This window comes from Rattus norvegicus, chromosome 19, assembly GCF_036323735.1.
Source record: "Rattus norvegicus strain BN/NHsdMcwi chromosome 19, GRCr8, whole genome shotgun sequence".
NCBI lineage: Eukaryota > Metazoa > Chordata > Mammalia > Rodentia > Muridae > Rattus > Rattus norvegicus.
Genome location: NC_086037.1, coordinates 9,144,150 through 9,162,860, shown reverse-complemented (window position 1 = coordinate 9,162,860; position 18,711 = coordinate 9,144,150). Strand labels below are relative to the sequence as shown.

Genomic DNA, 18,711 nt, shown 5'->3' with positions numbered 1-18,711 from the left:
GAGTCTGAAGCATATCTGACCAGTCCCTTCTGGCTTTCAGAGTCTCCATTGAGAAGTCGAGTATAATTCTAATAGGTTGCCTTTTTATGTACTTGGCCTTTTTCCCCTTGTAGATTTTAATATTCTTTCCTTGTTCTTTGTGTTTAGTGTTTTGATTATTATGTGACATGGGGGACTTTCTTTTCTGGTCCAGACTCTTTGGTATTCTGTGTATAGGCGTGTCCTTCTGTAGGTTAGAGACATTTTCTTCTATGATTGTTAAAAATCTTCTTCTTCTTCTTCTTCTTCTTCTTCTTCTTCTTCTTCTTCTTCTTCTTCTTCTTCTTCTTCTTCTTCTTCTTCTTCTTCTCCTCCTCCTCCTCCTCCTCCTCCTCCTCCTCCTCCTCCTCCTCCTCCTCCTTCTCCTTCTCCTCCTCCTCCTTCTCCACCTCCTCCTCTTCCCCCTCCCCCTCCCTCTCCCTCTTCTTCTTCCTCCACCTCTTCTTTTTCTGTCCTCCTCCTCCTTCTTCTTCCTCTTCCTTTTTTTTTCTTTTTTTTTTTTCGGAGCTGGGGACCGAACCCAGGGCCTTGCGCTTGCTAGGCAAGCGCTCTACCACTGAGCTAAATCCCCAACCCCTCTTCCTTTTCTTCTTCCTCTTCTTCTATTCCTATTATTCTTAGATTTTGTCTTCATAAAGTCCCAGATTTCCTAGATGTTTTGTGTCAGGATTTTTTTAGACTTAATATTTTTTCTTTGACTGAAGTATCTGTTTCTTCTAGTGTGTCTTCAGTGCCTGAGGTTCTCTCTTCCATCTCTTGGATTCTGTTGGTGATGTTTGCATCTGTAGTTCCTGTTCTCTTACCTAGATTTTTTTTTATTTCCAGAATTCCCTTAGTTTGTGTCTTCTGTATTGTTTCTATTTTCAGATCTTGGCAACTTTATTTATTTCCTTCAACCATTTGTTTTCTCTTGGCTTTCTTGACATTCTTTAAGGGATTTATTGATTTCCTCTAATTTTTTTGATAGTCTTTTTTCCCTTGATTTCTTTAAGGGATTTATTCATTTCCTCTTTCAGGGCCTCTATTATCTTCATAAAGTTAGTTTTAAGGTTATTTTCTTGTGCTTTAGCTGTGCTGGGATACTCAGGGTTTGTTGTAGTGGGATGGCTGGGCTCTGGTGGTGACAAGTTGCGCTGGCTGTTGTTGACTGTGTTTGTATTCTGGAATGTAGGCATGGTTATAGGATTACAGGTCTAGGTGTGGATTTCTCGTCTTTGTTAAGTGGGTGTTTTCTTCCATGGTTTCTGTTTCCTCTCTGGTCTTCTGACTGAAGTCCTGAGAGTGGCCTGTGGGTGAGTAGAGGGTTTCCACCTGAGTTGGGGACTGGACTTCTGATGGCTTGGATGGCCTCTAGCCAGGTTCTCTCCAAAGCTGGGAACTGGAGTTCTGGGGATGTGTGTGGCCTCTGATCTGCTGTGGGTCCTCTGGGGTTCAGGATGATGGCCAGGCCTCTGGTGGGTAGAAGGTTATTGCTGGATGAGGGCCAGGATATGGTGACAAGAAGAGGAGGGGTGGTTGGGGTTAGGCTGGGCATTCTCGGAAGGTACCAGGCAGGCATGGTGGTGGTGGCTTACCTGGTTCTAGGAAGCTGGACTGACCTCTGGTTGGGACCCAAATATGGTCCTATGTCAGTCGTTTTAGTGTCAGTTCTGGGGACTAAAACTGGGTCCTCATGCTTGTTTAAGAAGTACTTTACCAACTGATTTATCTCCCCCACCCCTGCATTATCCTTTTCTGTGGTGAGCTTCAAGGTATAAAATGCCTTGGAACTCAGACTCTGGTGTCCAGGAAATGCTTTCGCTCCAAGAATAAGCTCATGGGTCTCATGTTGAAATGGACTCTTTTTTTCCCCTAATGAATCTCTTCCAACATTCTGATATTACAGATGAGATACAGAGTTTCTGAATGAGATCTCTTGTGCTTTACGTTACTTGTCTGATTTAAGCTCAGATTTTGTGATAGAAACCCAAGTGCTAAATTCTTTTCTTGCCCCTGCTCTGTCTCTAATAGATTAATGAGTTGCCAGGGCACAGTGAGGGATAAATGATAGTGCCAAGCTCCCTATGCCTACTTCGCATGACTTTGGTGAGGATGTTAAGGAATCAGCTCTCATTATCCATTTCATAAAACAGAAAACCAGAGGTTGCCAGTGGGCCAAGATGCATAGTATGGGAAAACACACAACCCCTAGGGCAACAACCTAGATTGATGATTCACAGGTAGACAGCAGCCAGGACAGCGTATGGGTTGGCTGATGGTACCTGGATATGCTATGCAGTGGGATGCCCTATGCATGACTTTGCCGGTGTGATTTTGGTCTCCCTTCAGCCCTATATTTCCTTGCTCTGTTTCCATTCATCCCCATCTGAACAGCAAACAGCCTTGGCAGCCAAATGGCCATCTCTAGTATTGCTATTGTGTGCTGGAAATATATAACGTGTTTTTGCTTGTCCGGGGACTCACTTGAGAAGTTGCCCAAGTCTCAGAAGAGACCCTGCATCTATACTTTGGAACCGTGTGGGAACTATTAAAGGCTACAAGGACTTTTGAAGTTAGGCTGAGCACATCTTGCACTGTGAGGTAGCTATGAACCTGTGGAGATAAGGGGTAGAAGACTATGGCTTAACTGTGATCATGTTTGTGTGTCAAGCTGAAATTATGGAAGTGCTGATCTGCATATCTCCTCTCATACCCTGAGGAGACTACTCATTACCCCGAAATATTAGCCAAAATCCTCCAAGGGGGTAGGGAAGAGAAAGTTTATTTTTGCACCGCTGAGACAACTCTGGAGAGGGACATCTCCAAGTCTCTCAGGCAAAACTCACCGTCTTTGGTTACCAAGGCAGTTTGCTGTTCAGGTATGTCTTCTGTCGAGAAGGCACAAACTGTGCAGAGAGATAAGACTTACCTCCAAATAACAGCGCAGAAATGGAAGCTTCCAATATGGATGACTTGCTCTTGAGCATGTGGAAACACTGAGGAAGGAAATCAGCCAACGAATCGGTGGTGGGAACAAAGGTATTTTTTTTTTTTTTTGCCACGAGGTGTGTTTTATTTTCATCAATCATACAAATATTTTTCTATAATATCCCAGGGCAAACTGGTGAAATTTGGCAGTCCAATTAGTTGGGGGGGGGGTCCCCTTCAGAGACCCACGGGCTGGTGGCATCGGCGAGGAGTGCCCGGGTTCACAGTACAGCTTGTGGCTCACGTCCATCTTGCAGGTGGCTCTTCCTCCACATCACGAGGGGGTCTTGGAGATGAAGGGGTGGGGCGGGGAAATCTTCCTAGGCTTTTAGATTTCACTCCTCTTTTCCTGTTCAATGGTCTCTTTGGTTGGCAGGGTGTTCTTCTACTGCGTCTCGGTTTTCTTCAGCTTGGCCTTATCGAGGCTGGCGATTTCCCCCAGGTCCGGCTTCTCTGCCATGTTCTTACAACTCGTGGATTCTCGTTCCGAGCTCGCGCTCCAGGTACTCCCACCCGCGTTGCCGCAGCAAGAGACCCAAAGGTACTTTCTACTATAGATGCAGTAATGAGTCTGTTAGAAAAATGAGAGATGAATCTGCATTGCAGCAAAATTGACCTCAGACCTGTAGGATCCGCTGGTTTCTTTGATTTTTAAAGTGTGTGTGTGTGTGTGTGTGTGTGTGTGTGTGTGTGTGTGTGCGCGCGCATGAGTGGTCTGGGTGGAAGCCAGAAAACTCTGGTGTCATCATCATCATGGGCCACCTTCCTTGAGTTCCCATTGGCCTGGAGCTCACCAATTTGGCCGCACTGGCTTGCCCTTGAGCCCCAGGGATTTTCCGGTCTTTGCCTCCCCAGTACTGGAATTACAGATATGTGCCATTGTTACGGGTAGTCCACCAGTGATGACCCCTCAGACAGTTTATAGCCCATTGAACGTCTTTATCCCAGCCATTGGGACCATACCAGCTATTTGGGGACCTAGTTGTGGCCCTTAGTGTCTAGAACATGGGGCTATAGCTGGCAGAAACCACATCCTGGCAGCTCATTGGCAGCTGCAGGGAACTTCACAGAAGTAGGCAGTTTGAAGCAAGCAGCAGGCAGGTTGATTTTTTTTTTTTTTGGTAGTTTCTTTGAGATCTTGCTCTGTAGACCAGGCTGGCCCAGAACTCAGAGATCTACCTGCCTCTTGCTGGGATTAAAGACATGCACTGCCACCACTGGAGAAGAAATAAGTTTTAACAGAAGCTATGATGATACATGTATCTGAAGGCGGTCCTGGGATGCTTGCTTGGGCAGGAACACTGGTCTCTGGGGATATTCTTCTCTTCCTCCTGTTTTGTTTATTCCATTAGTTCTACTTTGCCACTTGGGTTTCACATTGGGGACCCTTTTCCAGGAGTCCTCTGACTACCTAGAGGTGAGTTCTTCAAGGGCTCCTTCCCTGACCCTTAGAAGGGACGAGCCCCACAGAGGCTCATGAAAACAGGTTTGGCCACTGATCCTGTGTTTGGAGGCCAAGAAAAATGGTGCCTATGGCTCTTATGAATCGTGAGGGCACTGACCACTGCACATCCATAGCCTGACGGCATTATTTGGAGGTGGTGGGAAGTAGGATGTGGGTCTCACTGAAGGAAGGAGATCGCTGGGGATATGGCTTCGAAGGATGCATCTTGCTCTAGCTTATCCCTCTCTCTGTCTCTTTGCCTGTTAACGGATATCTGACTCCCTTTTCCTTTTAGTTAAACAGTGTTAGAGTTTGGTCATGTCTTTAGCTAGAGGTCAACTTTTTTGTTTGTTTGTTTGTTTGTTTTGTTCTTCTTCAGTAATCGTGTGAACCATCCTTACCTCCAGTTCTGGTGATCTGATCCTCTCTTCTGACTTCTGTGGGCTGCAGGCACGGATGTGGTGCGTACACATGCACGCAGGCAAAACACTCATTCACATAAAATGAATAAAAAAAATTCCCACAAGAACTTGAAGTGGAAACTTAAGGGTTCTTTGGAAATTTGGTTGGATGGTGTTCTGCTGAGGCAAACATGTGAAGGAACATTTTGTTGAAGTGGACATGGTGAAAGACTAAGGCAGACTCGTGAAGGAACTCATGTAGGGACATGTAAAGGAATGGTTCGCTGAGGCAGACACAGGTGAAAGGACCCATGATGGAGGACTCTTCACTGAGGACCGACTGGATTGGTCCACTATACATTGCGTAGTTGAACTGCATTTGTTGGGACTCCATAGAGAGAAACGCACCAAAAACCTTCTGGTGGTGTGCTGCGGTTTCTTGCCGCTTCTGTGGATACCTGCGGAGTGATGTCAGCTGAGACAGAGGCACTGTGCTGTGTGGTGTCTGGAGGACTCCAGGGACAGTGACGTAGGCAGAGCTTAGCCTGCCAGTACAGCTAGTTGTGCAATGGTTGTGGATCTTGAGTCTTTGCTCTTTGCTTCCCTGCGAGAGGCACGGCTGACTCCTGGTGTCTGTCTGGATCCCTCCTGCTGACTTGTGTCAAGGCTGAGGCCTGCCTGTCTCTGCTATGTCATGCCACCGATCCTGATTCACGTTTGTTCTCCCAGTTCTAGGGAACTGGACTGCTGAGGTATCCGTGAAGAGGAGGTGCTGCTGCTGAGCTGTGGACTGAACGGCCGATGTCCAGACAACACGGATGGAGTCGCTCCAAAGAACCTTCCTAACATGTTGGTCCACTTCCCCCGTATCCTTCCTTTTCCACTACCTCTGGTGGGTGTTGGGCTAAAAGGGAGGTAAGAACCGTCATTAAAAATAGGTTCTGAAAAGAAAATAAAGTCACGACAACTGATGTTTGCTGTGCGAGCTGCTATTTAGAAACAGTATTTATTTTATATGTAAATATTTAATATCAAAATAGCAATAAACCATGCCTGAGGTCTTCCATTGTGGCCTTCCTCCTTTCGCAGATGAGAACAAGCGTTTGACAGATCAGGCAGTTTGAAGTCAGTGACCTCAGCTTCTTATCCTTTGCCAGGAGCGGGTCAGAGGCCAGAAAATTCAAAAGTATTCGGGGCTCCTATTCTGGTCCACTTTCTTGTTATCTTTTCTTTCTGCTGCTTTCTCAGCTGACTGGAAGCTATTCATGAGGAAGCAACGAAACTGCCATCCACACCCCCGGGCTGGAGAGGCCTGGGGACATCTGTGGGTGAACCAGACTGACCAGCTTGGCTCCCACACCTCAACCCAGTTCCAGCTTTAAGACCTATAAAAGCTCCCGGAGCAGCAGTTTGATGATGCCCCCTCTCTGAGGCCTGCTTCTGCTGTACGGGGCAGCTCTATGCACTTTCTCTGGAGCTCATGTCTGTGAGCCTATAATAAACTCCTTCTGCAAACTCATTCTCCCTGTGGCCAGTGAAATTTGTTCACAACATAAAGAGCCCAAAGCCCCTGACAGTTTTTTTTTTGTTTTGTTTTGTTTTTTTGTTTTTTTTGAGCTGTGAACTTCTGGAACCCCGACTCCCAAGTTAGGCCCCCCTGTGGCTGGGAAGTCTCCATCACACCCAGGGACCTTGGTGTCCTCTGTTTCAATCTCTTTGAGGCTTCTTCTTCTTTCAACCCCACAGACAGGCCAGGTGACGGTGGCCCACGCCTTTTATTTAAAAACTCTGGAGGCAGAGGCAGGTGGATCTCTTTGAGTTGTAAGACAGCCAGGGCTATATGGAGAAACCTTGTCTTGAAAGTCAAAATAAAACAAAAGAAAAAAAAAACAAAGGAAAAACAAACAAAAAACCCCCAAACAAATGTTTACCCACAGATGTAATTGCAGAAGACACCAAAATCAAGATATGTGGAAATTTGTGTACCTTCCTTTTCTCCCTGTCCCTTCTCCTTCTCCTCCCTTTCCTTCTCCTCCTTCCTATCCCTTTTTCCTTTTCCTCCTCCCTATCCTTTCTTCCCCTTCCCCCTCCCTTCTTCCTGCCCCTCCCTTCTCCTTCTCCCCCATCCCTTTTCTTCCTCTTCTTCCACCCCCCTCTTCTCCTCCCCTTCCCTTCTCCTCCTTTCTCCCTTCCCCCTCTTCCCCTCCTTTCTTTCCCCTCCCTTCTCCTTTCTCCTCCGTTCTCCCCCTGCTCTTTTCTGCTCCTCCTCCTCCTTTGTCCCTCCTCCCCACCCATCTCCTATTTGGTGTATGTGTATTTGTGCACATGTATGGGAGGCCAGAGGAAATGTTGCTTAGCCTTTTCTATTGATCTCCATCTGAACTTTTGAGACAGGGTTTCTCACTGAATCTGAAGCCAGACTGACTGGCAAGCATGCTCAGAGGATCTGTCTGTCTCTGCCCTTCCAGCACTAGGTTATAGGTGAGCCACTGTGCCTGGCTTCCACATGTGTGTTGGGGATCTCATGTTTGTGCAGCAGGTACGTTACCTATTAAGATCCCTAGTTTCCCCTGAATACCTTTCTTTTTACTTTTAATAAACTCCAGCTGCGCTTTGCCCTGGCTTATCCTAAAGTCCTTTTCTGTAATTCGGCCAAAGATGCAGATTTATCTGAGCTGAGGTCTCTGGAACACTAAGTGAGTTTCTAAGGCCACCACGTACAGCAGCACGAAGCTACCCTTTTGTCCTCGCTGCTACAAGGGAGTCAAGTGACCATGCCCTGGAACCCATAAACCGTGAGCCCACATAAATGCTGCCGCTGTAAGTCGTTTCCTCAGGTACTCTGTCACAGCAACAACACGGATCAGTATATTTTTTAAATGCAAGCGCATTTTATACTATATTCCACAATTCCTGTATTTCTGATCTGTTTTCTCCATGAAGGCCTGTGGAGGTAGAGACAGAGCCCGGGCCAACAACTTCACTGTACATTGGGAATCTGCTAGAGTGCTTCATATCTATGCAAATATTTTCCCTCTTATGCTTCTCTTTTTTTTTAATAGACTTTACAACGTTTTTTTTAAAGATTTATTTCTTATATATAAGTACACTGTAGCTGTCTTCAGACACACCAGAAGAGGGCATCGATCTTATTTCTCATTACAGATGGCTGTGAGCCACCATGTGGTTGCTGGGATTTGAACTCAGAACCTCTGGAAGAGCAGTCAGTGCTCTTAACCACTAAGCCATCTCTCCAGCCCCCTCTTATGCTTCTCATTGGGCCATTAAAATCTCAGCCATATCGCTGGGTGGGGATGGGCCACTCCTTTAATCCCAGCACTCAGGAGGCCGAGGCAGGTGGATCTCTGTGAGCTTGAGGTCAGCCCGATCAACAGAGTGAGTTCCAGGACAGCCAAGGTTATATAGAGAGATCCTGTCTCAAAAAACTTTTTTTTTTTTTTAAATCTTAACTATATCCTCAGCAGAGATTGCATCATGAAACAAAACTAGGTTTGACGGCGCTCTTCCTTATGGTCAGATTAATCTGTTTCCGTGAATCTTCCACTCATTGGCTTACATTAGATGACTAAGCCAGAGAGGAATATTCTGTGTGCCGGGGACCAGGTACTGTGTTGTTTGGAACTCATCTCTTAAACTTACAGCATAAGGAATATCTGAGAACCCTGAGTATGTTTGGCCAGGACCCCTGATCATCTAACCTTTTCTCTTTCATTGGCAAAACCCGTCTTAAATATCGTAATAAAGGGGTTGGGGATTTAGCTCAGTGGTAGAGCGCTTGCCTAGCAAGCGCAAGGCCCTGGGTTCGGTCCCCAGCTCCGAAAAAAAGAAAAGAAAAAAAAATATCGTAATAAAGCTGGGCACGGTGATGCGTGCCTTCAATCCTGACACTGAAGATGTAGAAGCAGACGGATCTTTATGGGTCTGAGGCTAACCTCATCTACAAAACACTGAGCCAGCTATCACTACATAGTAAGACCCTGTCCCAAAAAAGTCACTATAAGTCAAGTGTGGTGTGCGTCTGTAGTTCCATCTACTCGCGAGGCCCTGCTTGATCACTAGTGAAATCTAAGCACATATTGATTTGCTAATTATAATGGCCCTATGGCCAGAAGCACTAAGTCAAGAAGGAGTTCTCCGTCAGAGTTTGTTGTGTGAGAGATTTTTCCTGGAGACAGGCATCCCTCTCCCCATTCTTTCCAGAAGGGTCCAAACCTGGTGACTCAGTGAGTTTTTCTTGGGGTTACCAATAGGAACGTGGGTGAGAGGCTGTTTACAGGAGCAGGCATGACTGAGGGCTGCAGAGCTGACGCAGACGAGTTGCTACTCATTGAGAACTGCAACCCTGGGGCTTCCCTCACAACTCCAGGCAGCTCCGTAGGCCTGGAGATCTCGCCTGGAGCAGAACGGTCAGTTTTAGAATATCTGCTCCTGACACCCATGGGGGAAGAGGGGCTCTCTGAGCCCGGTAAGTTTCATTTTTCCTCATCGCTCCTTCAAACTAAGAACACACGGTCCACTTTAAAAGAACTTTACTCTTTTATTAACTCAGTGTAAGCGCACGCTGGTTTGCTGGTACAATGGTCATGCTTATAAAAGACAAACAAATCTGAGATCTAGGTCAGAGTTTCCTTTGCCCTTATTTCATTTTCTGTGCATGAGGGTTTTGCCTGCCTGAATGGATGTTTGTACACCATGCCTGCAGAACTCAGAATCAGAATCAGATCCTTTCGTGCTGGTCGTGAACTGTTTTGAGTTCTGGGAGCCAAACTTAGGGCGCCTGTGAGAGCAGCCAGTGCTTTTAACCACAGAGCCGTCTCTCCAGCTCTGGGTCTGAGCGTCTGGAAACTAAGAACACACGTTTCATTTTACTGAGTAGGACTTAAGGAATGTCTGTGGTGTGTGACACTTACCTTGCTCGTTAGGAAGCACCCGTGTTGGGAAAAGAAAGATCTCAGCGTTGCCCAGAGGAACCTCAGAGCAAAACCCAACAGAGGTTTGACAAGGCAATTTTTTTCTTCTTTCTTTTTCTTTTTTCAAAAAGGGTGCACAGAACCTAAACTGGCCTAGTGAACACACACTCAGTCAAAACGTCCCTTGTCATTTATCGCTGGGGTAGGTGGTGACCGTGTCTCATCCCATTGGTGGGAACTCTGTAAGGATTAAGTTTGTAGGAAGAAATAAAGAACGAGTTTACTCTGGTTGACAGCTAGAGCGGGCTTTATCTAACCTGAGGTGTGGTGTGTCAAGGTCAGCCTGCAGTGCAGGGCCATCAGGGGGCAACAGGAAGGCCAGAGTTGGAGCTCGGGTTACAAGCTTCAAGCGTTTTTGTAGCTGAGGATAGAGGATAGGAACTGTCTTAGGGTTGGAATGGGGAAGTTGGCTGTTTTCCTTAGATAAGCTGTTTTGAGATGCAGGGTCTGTGGTTTCTTTGTATCCCAGCGTCTGGGGTGAGGTGGGGGTGGCTGCTTTTCTTCAGCAGTCTCCTTAGAACTTAAGGAGCTATTGGCTTAGTTGGGGTCTTAGTTGTTGTGGGGTGGGTGTGGAGATGTTGTTCCTTTAATAGCAACTGCACAATACTTACGTGATGAACTCGTTGGCACAGAGGAAAAGGGGCGGGGCTGAGAGAGAGGGGGCGTTCAGGAAAAAATGGGGCTCTTGTCGCGCTGACTGTCTTGGGGCAGTTTTCACATCTGTAAGGCGTATCACCTAGGGTTTCACTCCACCGTCCATTTCATTTTAAATAGACTTTTCTGTGGTGGAAACGACTCTTTGGCATTTGGCAAGAGTCTTTGTTTAACGAACTTGTGGTAGAGCAAAGACTGTCGGGTTGCTCTTCTCATTGTCAGAAATCAGTGTTGTGTCCTCCCCCCACCCCCATCCGAGTTTAAGAAGCTGCTAGTGGTGACTCCTGCTTCAAGCTCCAAGGTTCATTTACGACCTACCCAGAACATGACTCCTTGTTACATAGGGTAAGCCAGACTAAGCCACGTGGTGTAGGACTTATCGGTAACTCTCTAAAACCATAAAAGCAGAAGAGCCCCTTTATTCAGGGGATGTGAAGGCCTTTTCTCCAGGATCCCCACCACACTGTGCATAGTGACCTCTCTCCTATTTTCCCGCTTGAAGCTCTTTCCCCTCATTAAGCTCCTCCTGTGTGATGATTTTATCTCTCCTAATGTTCTTAAGACGATTTTACAGCTAGGCGTGCTTGCCATCCTTCTCTGGTCACAAGGCTCTCTCTCCCACCATACGTATTCAGAGGGTGATGTTTTCTGAAACTAGCCTCCCGCTCTCGTCTGATTTGTAACACATCATCCTATTTTGTAGGAGGGAGAGACTCTTAGAAGGTAAGAGAGTAGTGTGGTTGGATCAGGAGAGAGGGGCTGACACAGAACAGCCCTTCTGGAATGAGCTTTATCCGGAGAGAAGATGTCATGACCGTGGGGATCATGATTGAACTTTGAGGTCAGAGCTTACATAGGGGACCAGGCATCATACCAGAGGTGCGTGGTGGGCTCTAAGGGATCGAGAGGTTCTTCCTTTAAACCTTGGAGAGGGAGAGAGGGAGGAGGTGAGAGAGGGAGGGGGGAGAGAGAGAGAGAGAGAGAGAGAGAGAGAGAGGAGAGAGGGGAGAGAGAGAGAGAGAGAGAGAGAGAGAGAGGAGAGAGGGGAGAGAGAGAGAGAGAGATAGAGAGAGAGAGAGAGAGAAGAGTCAGGCAGAGAGACAGACACAGATAAAGACACAATCACACACAGAGAGACAGAGACAGACACAGAGAGAGACACAATCACACAGAGAGACAGAGACAGAGAGAGACACGGAGAGAACATGCTGCCACCAACAGGATGATGGTGAGAACCCCAGAGGAGGAGCATGCAGAGAAAACTCCCAAATGAAGGAAGATATCGGACTTTTAAATCCGTCTACGGGGTGATGAGAAGACCCTACCATGTGATTCAGTTTGTATCACCTGATGTGAGGAGAGATAGGAAGATCCAGGTAAGGAGAAAGACCATAAATGCTGTAAAACCATACCATGTATGGCTTCTTAACTCTTTATAGAGAGAGAAAAAGGGAGGAAGAGAGGGAGAAAAGAAAAAAAAAAGAGAGAGAGGGGCGTGGAGAGGGAGGAAGAGGAAAAGGAAGAGAAAGAGGAGAGAAAGAGTGAGTCTCAGGGGATCATGGCTAGGTGACCTCTGGCTGTGAGATCTGGCTACTTAGAGTGACCAGCATTTCAGTCTAACAGAAATCATATCCGACTTCAAGCTCTTTTCAGAGAACTGAACGTTCTTGTTTTTCCGGTCTTGTAGACATACTGGGACAGGCCAAGATGGTGACAGGTGCTTGTGATCCTAGCACCTGGGAGGTAGCAGCAGCAGGTGAGTGGTTCAGGACTATCTTCGGGTACATTGCGAGTTTAAGGCCAGCCTGGGCTACATGATACCCCGTGGGTGGTCAGGAGAGAATGTGGATATGTAGAAAGGGCTGAGGACTGTGCGCACTTGGGCTCAGCTGTTTTCCTATCGCCTGGAATGACAATGGGATATGGGGAAGCAGCATTGAGGGTCAGTTCCTGAAGAGACAAGACTAAACTCAAGGTTGCAGTGGATGGGAATGTACACCAACTCTGTTCTCACCTACGTTTCCTCCTGGTCCTGGGCACATGAGCTCTACCCTGCCCCTTGCCACTCTGGTTGACAGTGCTGCTTAATGTATAATCCCCCCCCCCATGGCCTTTCCTCTATGTAATGCCTGGGGTTGAACTGAGACCCACACGTGGTCGGCTAGACCCTACTACTGAACTACATTTCTAGGCTCAATCACAGATTTTATTCTGAGGCAGGGTCTCACTGGCCGGGGCTGGTTTTGAACTTGTGACCTTCCTGTCTCAGCCTCCTAGTGTAGGTGGGACCACAGGCGTGTGCCACAGCATCTGGTTATTCCTATGTTTAGAATATGAGGTAAGACGCAGAGCCAGTGTGAACCTTGGCATCTTGGCCCTTTCTCAGTGAGGACGGCCTGGGTGTGGTGTGTGCATGTGCTTGAGACGGCTACTCTTGAAGCTGAGGTTGTAGCCCAGCGTAGGAGCAGCTGCTAAGAATGCACTCAACTCTGGGTTGGATCCTCAGCACCAAAATAGGGAGAGCCTTACTTGTATACCTGTGTAGCGAATTATAGGGGCTGGAGAGAGCTTGAAGCTTGCTGCTCTCGCAGAGCACAGGAATTCTGCTCTCTGTACCCACATTATTGTGGTCACAACCTTCTATAACCCTAACCCCAGGGAATCTGGTGTCCTTTTCTGGGCCACCGAAGGCACCTTGCACTTATGTGCACCTATCTATCTATCTATCTATCTATCTATCTATCTATCTATCTATCCATCATCCATCCATCCATCCATCCATCCATCCATCCATCCATCCATCTATCTATGCACGCATAATTCAAAATAAATCTCAAACAAGTGTTATGAGTAACAGGATTTCTAAGTGAACCGGGATAGGAATGTGTGCAGCTTTAGCAGGTAAAGAGGGCTAGCAACCGCTCTCAGCACCAAAAGCCACTTCTATCTGAAGGAGGTTGGTCTTCGGGAGTCTTTTATCTTTCCTTAAACTTGCCACGTGCTTGGTTTGTAGCATCTGTAGGCAGAGCCTGCCATCTTGTGGTCATGTTTCAGATTGCACCCTATAGGACTACAGACAGGGCTGAGTTTTCCTTCGGCTTTGTCGGCAGTGACGTCAGGGAGAGCGACGTCAGGGAGAGCGACGTCAAGGAGGTCCGGTAGTCCAGGTTTAGCTTCCAGCACTGCTTGTCTTAAGTCGATTGTGGTGATAGCTGCATATATTTGTGAATGAGTTAAAGCATTTAAATTGTACACGATCGTTACTCTCATCATTATTATTTGTGGTACCGGAGATTTGAACCCTAAGCAAAGTGCATTACGAGTGAGCTACCTCCAGCTTGGACTGTGAACCTTAATTTTCTCCTAACATATTTTTTTTTTATCAATTATTTTGGAATTTCATACAATGCATCCTGATCACTCTCACTTCCCCTTCCTCCCAAGTCCACCCAACCTTGTGTCCACCCCTGTCTTAGTCGGGGTCTCTATTCCTGCATAAGCATCAGGACCAAGAAGCAAGTTGGGGAGGAAAGGGTTTATCCAGCTCACACTGTCCACATTGCTGTTCATCACCAAAGGAAGTCAGGACTGGAACTCAAGCAGGGCAGGAAGCAGGAGCTGATGCAGAGGCCATGGAGGATGCTTCTTACTGGCTTGCTTCCCCTGGCTTGCTCAGCTTGCTTTCTTATAGAAACCAGGACCACCAGCCCAGGGACGGCACCACCCACAATGAGCTGGGCCCTCCCCCCTTGATCACTAATTGAGAAAATGCCTTACAGCTGGGCCTCATGAAGGCATTTCCACAACTGAGGCTCCTTTTCTGTGATAACTGCAGCTTGTGTCAAGTTGACATACAAAACCAGCCAGTACAACCCCCTCTCATCCTCCACCCCCACCCCAAATACAAGAACTCTAATTTGTGTTGCCCATATACTTACTGAGGCAGCAGAAACTCTAGAATTGGCTTGGAATACTTTGAGGGACAAGAAGAAGGTCTAATATCCCCCAGAAACACCCTGCTGGCCGTTGCTAACAAGGAGGAGCTCAACCAGCTACTGAAAGGAGTGACCATTACCAGTGGTGGTGTCCTGCCTAGAATTCACACTGAAAGGGCTGGCCAAAAAGTGAGGGACCAAAGGCAAGTTAGAAACGTTCCTCTCCCCAGTCCCCAGGGAAAATAAGGCAAGAAGGGGAGCTAGAAATTCTAGGTCATTAAGCAACGAATATCTAAGACATCCAAGCCAACTTACAGCGCTAAAGAAAGAAAATCAGATTCCACCTCAGAACATGGGGCTGGGAGATGACTTTACCTGATGTCTTCAGAGAGCCTCGTTTTGGGGTAGAAGCTATCCCTGACCCAACGTGACATCAGTCATATTGGCTCCACGAGGGTGGAGGGCATCGTCCACCCAACTACAGTAGAAATCAACCTCAAAGAAGAGACAGAAAAAGGCTGGAGGTAAAGAGTTCTTGGAAACAGTGAAGGAACCTCGCAAATCCCAAGGTCCTTTGGACATTGCCGAAGTGGTCATCAGCCAGTTCAGTGGACTTGCAGCCACGGTCACATCTCCCAGTGGGGCTTCCACAGATGTGAAGAACATGTGGAGGAGACCATCAACAGCTGCCTGCTCACAGCTGAGGTCAAGAAGCTTAAGTCTTGGGCTGGAAAGATGGCTCAGCGGTTAAGAGCACTGACTGCTCTTCCAGAGGTCCTGAGTTCAATTCCCAGCAACCACATGGTGGCTCACAACCATCTGGGATCCAATGTCATCTTCTGGTGTATCTGATGACAGCTACAGCGTACTCATATAAAAATAAATAAATATTTAAAAAAAAAAGAAGCTTAAGTCTTCCTCCTTTTCCCCGGTAGCAGGAACCGGTTTCCCAAACAGACGGCAGCCCAGGTGGCTCTCAATGCCATCTCGGCCCACTTCAACAACTTGAGCATGTCAGAAGAACCTGTACTTGCTGCTATTCGACAGCGAGAACACCGGTGAGCGTCTGCGTGCAGCAGACGGCCAAATTGGATACCAAGGATCTCTCCAGTGGGAATGGAGAAGGACCAATGATTATTTCACCAGAGCAGAGGTTTTAAAAGGAGTGAGGAAGGGTGACATAGCAGGGAGGCAGAGGACGGCTGAGAGGGTAGCAGAGACAGAGGGAACGTGTCCTGCCAGCCTGGAGAAGGGGTTTTGGGCATTTTATATTCTCTTTGCAAAGGGAATAATAAAAATAATAAATAAAAAAAACCCACTTGTCTTAGAAGGTATAAAAAGGCTGAAAGAAACAGTGAAGCATGACTGTTGGGGCTCTGTCTGCCAAATGTATATGTGTATATGTCTGCATTTAGTCGGGCTCCACCAGGGGTTACTTTCTATGTATTTTCTTCCTTTTGTATTAGAACTTCTTTTTTCTTTTTAAAACATAAAAATAGAACTTGTGTAGTGTTGCAGGGGTCGGGATGGGGCAGCCCTGACAGGGTCAGGTACTGAGGTGGGACATTGTAGAGGGCCGCAATAACATTCGCCACCGCTAGATGGCGCTGGCTTCCACTGCGCCCCACGTGGAAGGCCAGGATAGCCTCCGCCATTACAAGATGGCGCCAGCCTTCGCCGCGCCAGCCGACTTCCTTTCAGGAAGTTAACTGTGCGCATGTGCAAGAGTGCCTTTGTGCTAGGTCTTTGCCCACTCTGGGGCGTGCCTGATGAGATCATGGGTAAACAACCAATCAGGCGTGAACACGCCACATTAGGGTGTATATAAGCAGCGCCATTCTGGGGCTCGCTCTTTCCTCTTCAACATGTAATAAACGCTTTGCTGCAGAAGGATCCTGGTGTCCGTGCGTCGTTCTTGCTGGCGAGACGTTGGGCGCGCGACATTTGGTGCCGAAACCCGGGACAAATGCCACACCATCGCCGGCGCCGAGGAGAGCCTCCGCTCGCGGAGAGGGTCCAGAACTGCAGGTCGAGAGGTAAGCTCTGAGAGGCATGTTTGGTCTTGATACAGCATGTCCGAAACAGAGCGGGATGAAAGATTAAAGAGCTCAAAGAGAAAAGGTGCACATAAGAAAAAAGGCCCTTCCAAGGACTTTAGATCCGAGGAAGCGAGAGATAGGGGAAAGGACGCCCCGGGAGAGAAACAGGGAAAGGAGGAGAAAGCCCCGAAAAGGAAAAGCCTTTATCCGGTAAAGGAGTTAGAGGCTTTGGGGCTTGATAGTTCAGAAACAGACAAGCTTAGCCCCTCTGAGGAAGAGGATTTAGAAGATGAGGCAGCTCGCTATGAAGAAGAAAGTTATGGGCCTAGGTGGAGAGCCACTGTGAAGAAACCGAAAGTTATGGATCCTTTGTGGACAAGGTTGGTAATTTTGTTTAATTTTTTCTTTGTGTGGGAAGCCGTTACAGCCGTTAGGACAGGTCAGAGGATCCTTGCAGAAAAACAAGAAAGTATGTCAGAGGGAGAAAAGGTCTCTAAAGAAAAAACGAAAAGAAAAGGAGATAAAAGGAACACAGTATTTTGGGAGAAAAACTTTGTCTTAGTGCTTATGAAAGGTGTAATTAAGCTCCCGCGCCGGCTCTGGGGACGCCGCGGCGTCCGGGCGCTGATGCGACAGCTTTACAGAGTCATACTGATCAGATTTGATAGAGGCAGACCGCCTGAAAATTTATTCAGGAGAATCAAACAAAAGGACATCTCAGTGCCCGTGCACAGCCTGATAGAGTTAATATAATTGGGTTGTGAGTAAAAATATTCAGGGCTGTGTTTCACTTCCATACCATTGGCAAATGTCGGTCGTGCCGTTCAGATAATATATCTCAGTATCTTATAGGAATTGGGTTTCAACACGTTGGTGGACTAGTCCAGGAATTGAGACAATCCATCGTCCATATCGACTCCACTCGAGTGGATAGTCACCGTGAACACCATCTGGTTTTTTTCCCTATTTGTCTATTGTTTGTCTCTGGTGCACCAGGATGTCCCCATGTCTGTCAGTGTATGTCTGTGGTTTTTGTTTCTCGTTGTCTAAATGTTTTATGTTTCATGTTCAAAAGAAAAAATGGTAAAAACTTTACCTGCTGGTCGTTCACACCTTGACTTGGTTTTAACTTGTTTCAAAAGGGAACATATGAATAAAAAACAGTTTCAATCAGGTTTTTGGACCCCTGTGCCTGGAGCCAGGTGTCTAGATTAGCTGGAGAAGCTGCCCAGAGGCTAAGCGTCTACACAAGCTGATCTTAAAAGCGCCAACAGCTTCTCAGCTTCTTCATACAAGAGTTGATAGCTGTTTCTCTTAGAATAATCCCTGACTTGTTACTTGACTCAACAGGTGACAAGGTGCTTCTCTTAAAATCATAGCTAAAAGGGTAAAAATGGTGTTTGGTCTAAATATTAAAGATAGGTGTAGCCACTTCAATTTTGTTTCTCATTGGTTTTAAATGTGTAAATATGCTCTACTTGCCTTGGTTATGGACTATTGGCTTTCAAGTTGTTGGATATGGTTAAAAAGGTATAATATTGGTAACAGAAAGTTGACATAAAACTGGTAATTTGGATGGAGTCATTCTAGACAACATGTGGCATGAGCCAACCCAGGGAAACAGGTCTAAATTGAGATAATATTTTTATGGAATTCTTACTCTAGAAACCAGGCTTCTAAAAGAATTTAGGGCAATGTCTCTTTGTTGAGGTATTGGAGACCGCACCATCATGTGTTGATATGTAGGAAATGGCAGTCAAACTTCGTAGCATGAAGGATAGACTTGGTTTCTTGGAGACTGGATTTTGGAGACTAGTTTGTTGGAGGTTGAGTTTTGCTTTCCAAAGTTGTGGTTTGCCCTGAAGCTATCTGTATTTTAATGCTAATCCCACTGCCCCAAGGACAGCTGCCTAATCACATACTCAGAACTCAGGTGACCTTGTGGTAGTGCTCTGGTGTTACAAAGAGAACTTAAAGATTGTGATTAAGGATTGCCAGTGTTACATTGACTAACTCAAACTTATTTTTAATTAAGGAAAAATCAAACAGGTAGAGATTGTTACAAGATTTACGAAGGATTGATAAGGTTTTGGAACTTGTGAGAGCATTACAGCCAGTTTACTTACTCCAACTACCATTTCAGAATAGATTTAGAGGATTGCTAACAGCCTCATATTAGGTAATTTTGTTGCTTCTTCAGTGTAAGAAGTTAGAACTTAAATCTTTCAATGTATATAGAAA

The 18,711-nt window shown here is 46.6% G+C and overlaps 1 long non-coding RNA gene and 2 pseudogenes across 1 annotated transcript; 2 read left to right on the top strand and 1 right to left on the bottom strand.

Annotated features, from left to right (window-relative positions):
- Window positions 1-3,060: 3,060 nt before the first annotated feature.
- On the bottom strand, window positions 3,061-3,544 carry Tmsb10-ps3 (thymosin, beta 10, pseudogene 3; annotated as a pseudogene).
- A 1,374-nt stretch (window positions 3,545-4,918) lies between these two features.
- LOC120098550 (uncharacterized) lies at window positions 4,919-6,370 on the top strand. Its single transcript, XR_005496863.2, has 2 exons — window positions 4,919-5,700; window positions 6,100-6,370. It is a non-coding gene; the product is annotated as an uncharacterized LOC120098550 (long non-coding RNA).
- A 2,786-nt stretch (window positions 6,371-9,156) lies between these two features.
- Window positions 9,157-15,591, top strand: Macroh2a2-ps1 (macroH2A.2 histone, pseudogene 1; annotated as a pseudogene).
- Window positions 15,592-18,711: the final 3,120 nt, after the last annotated feature.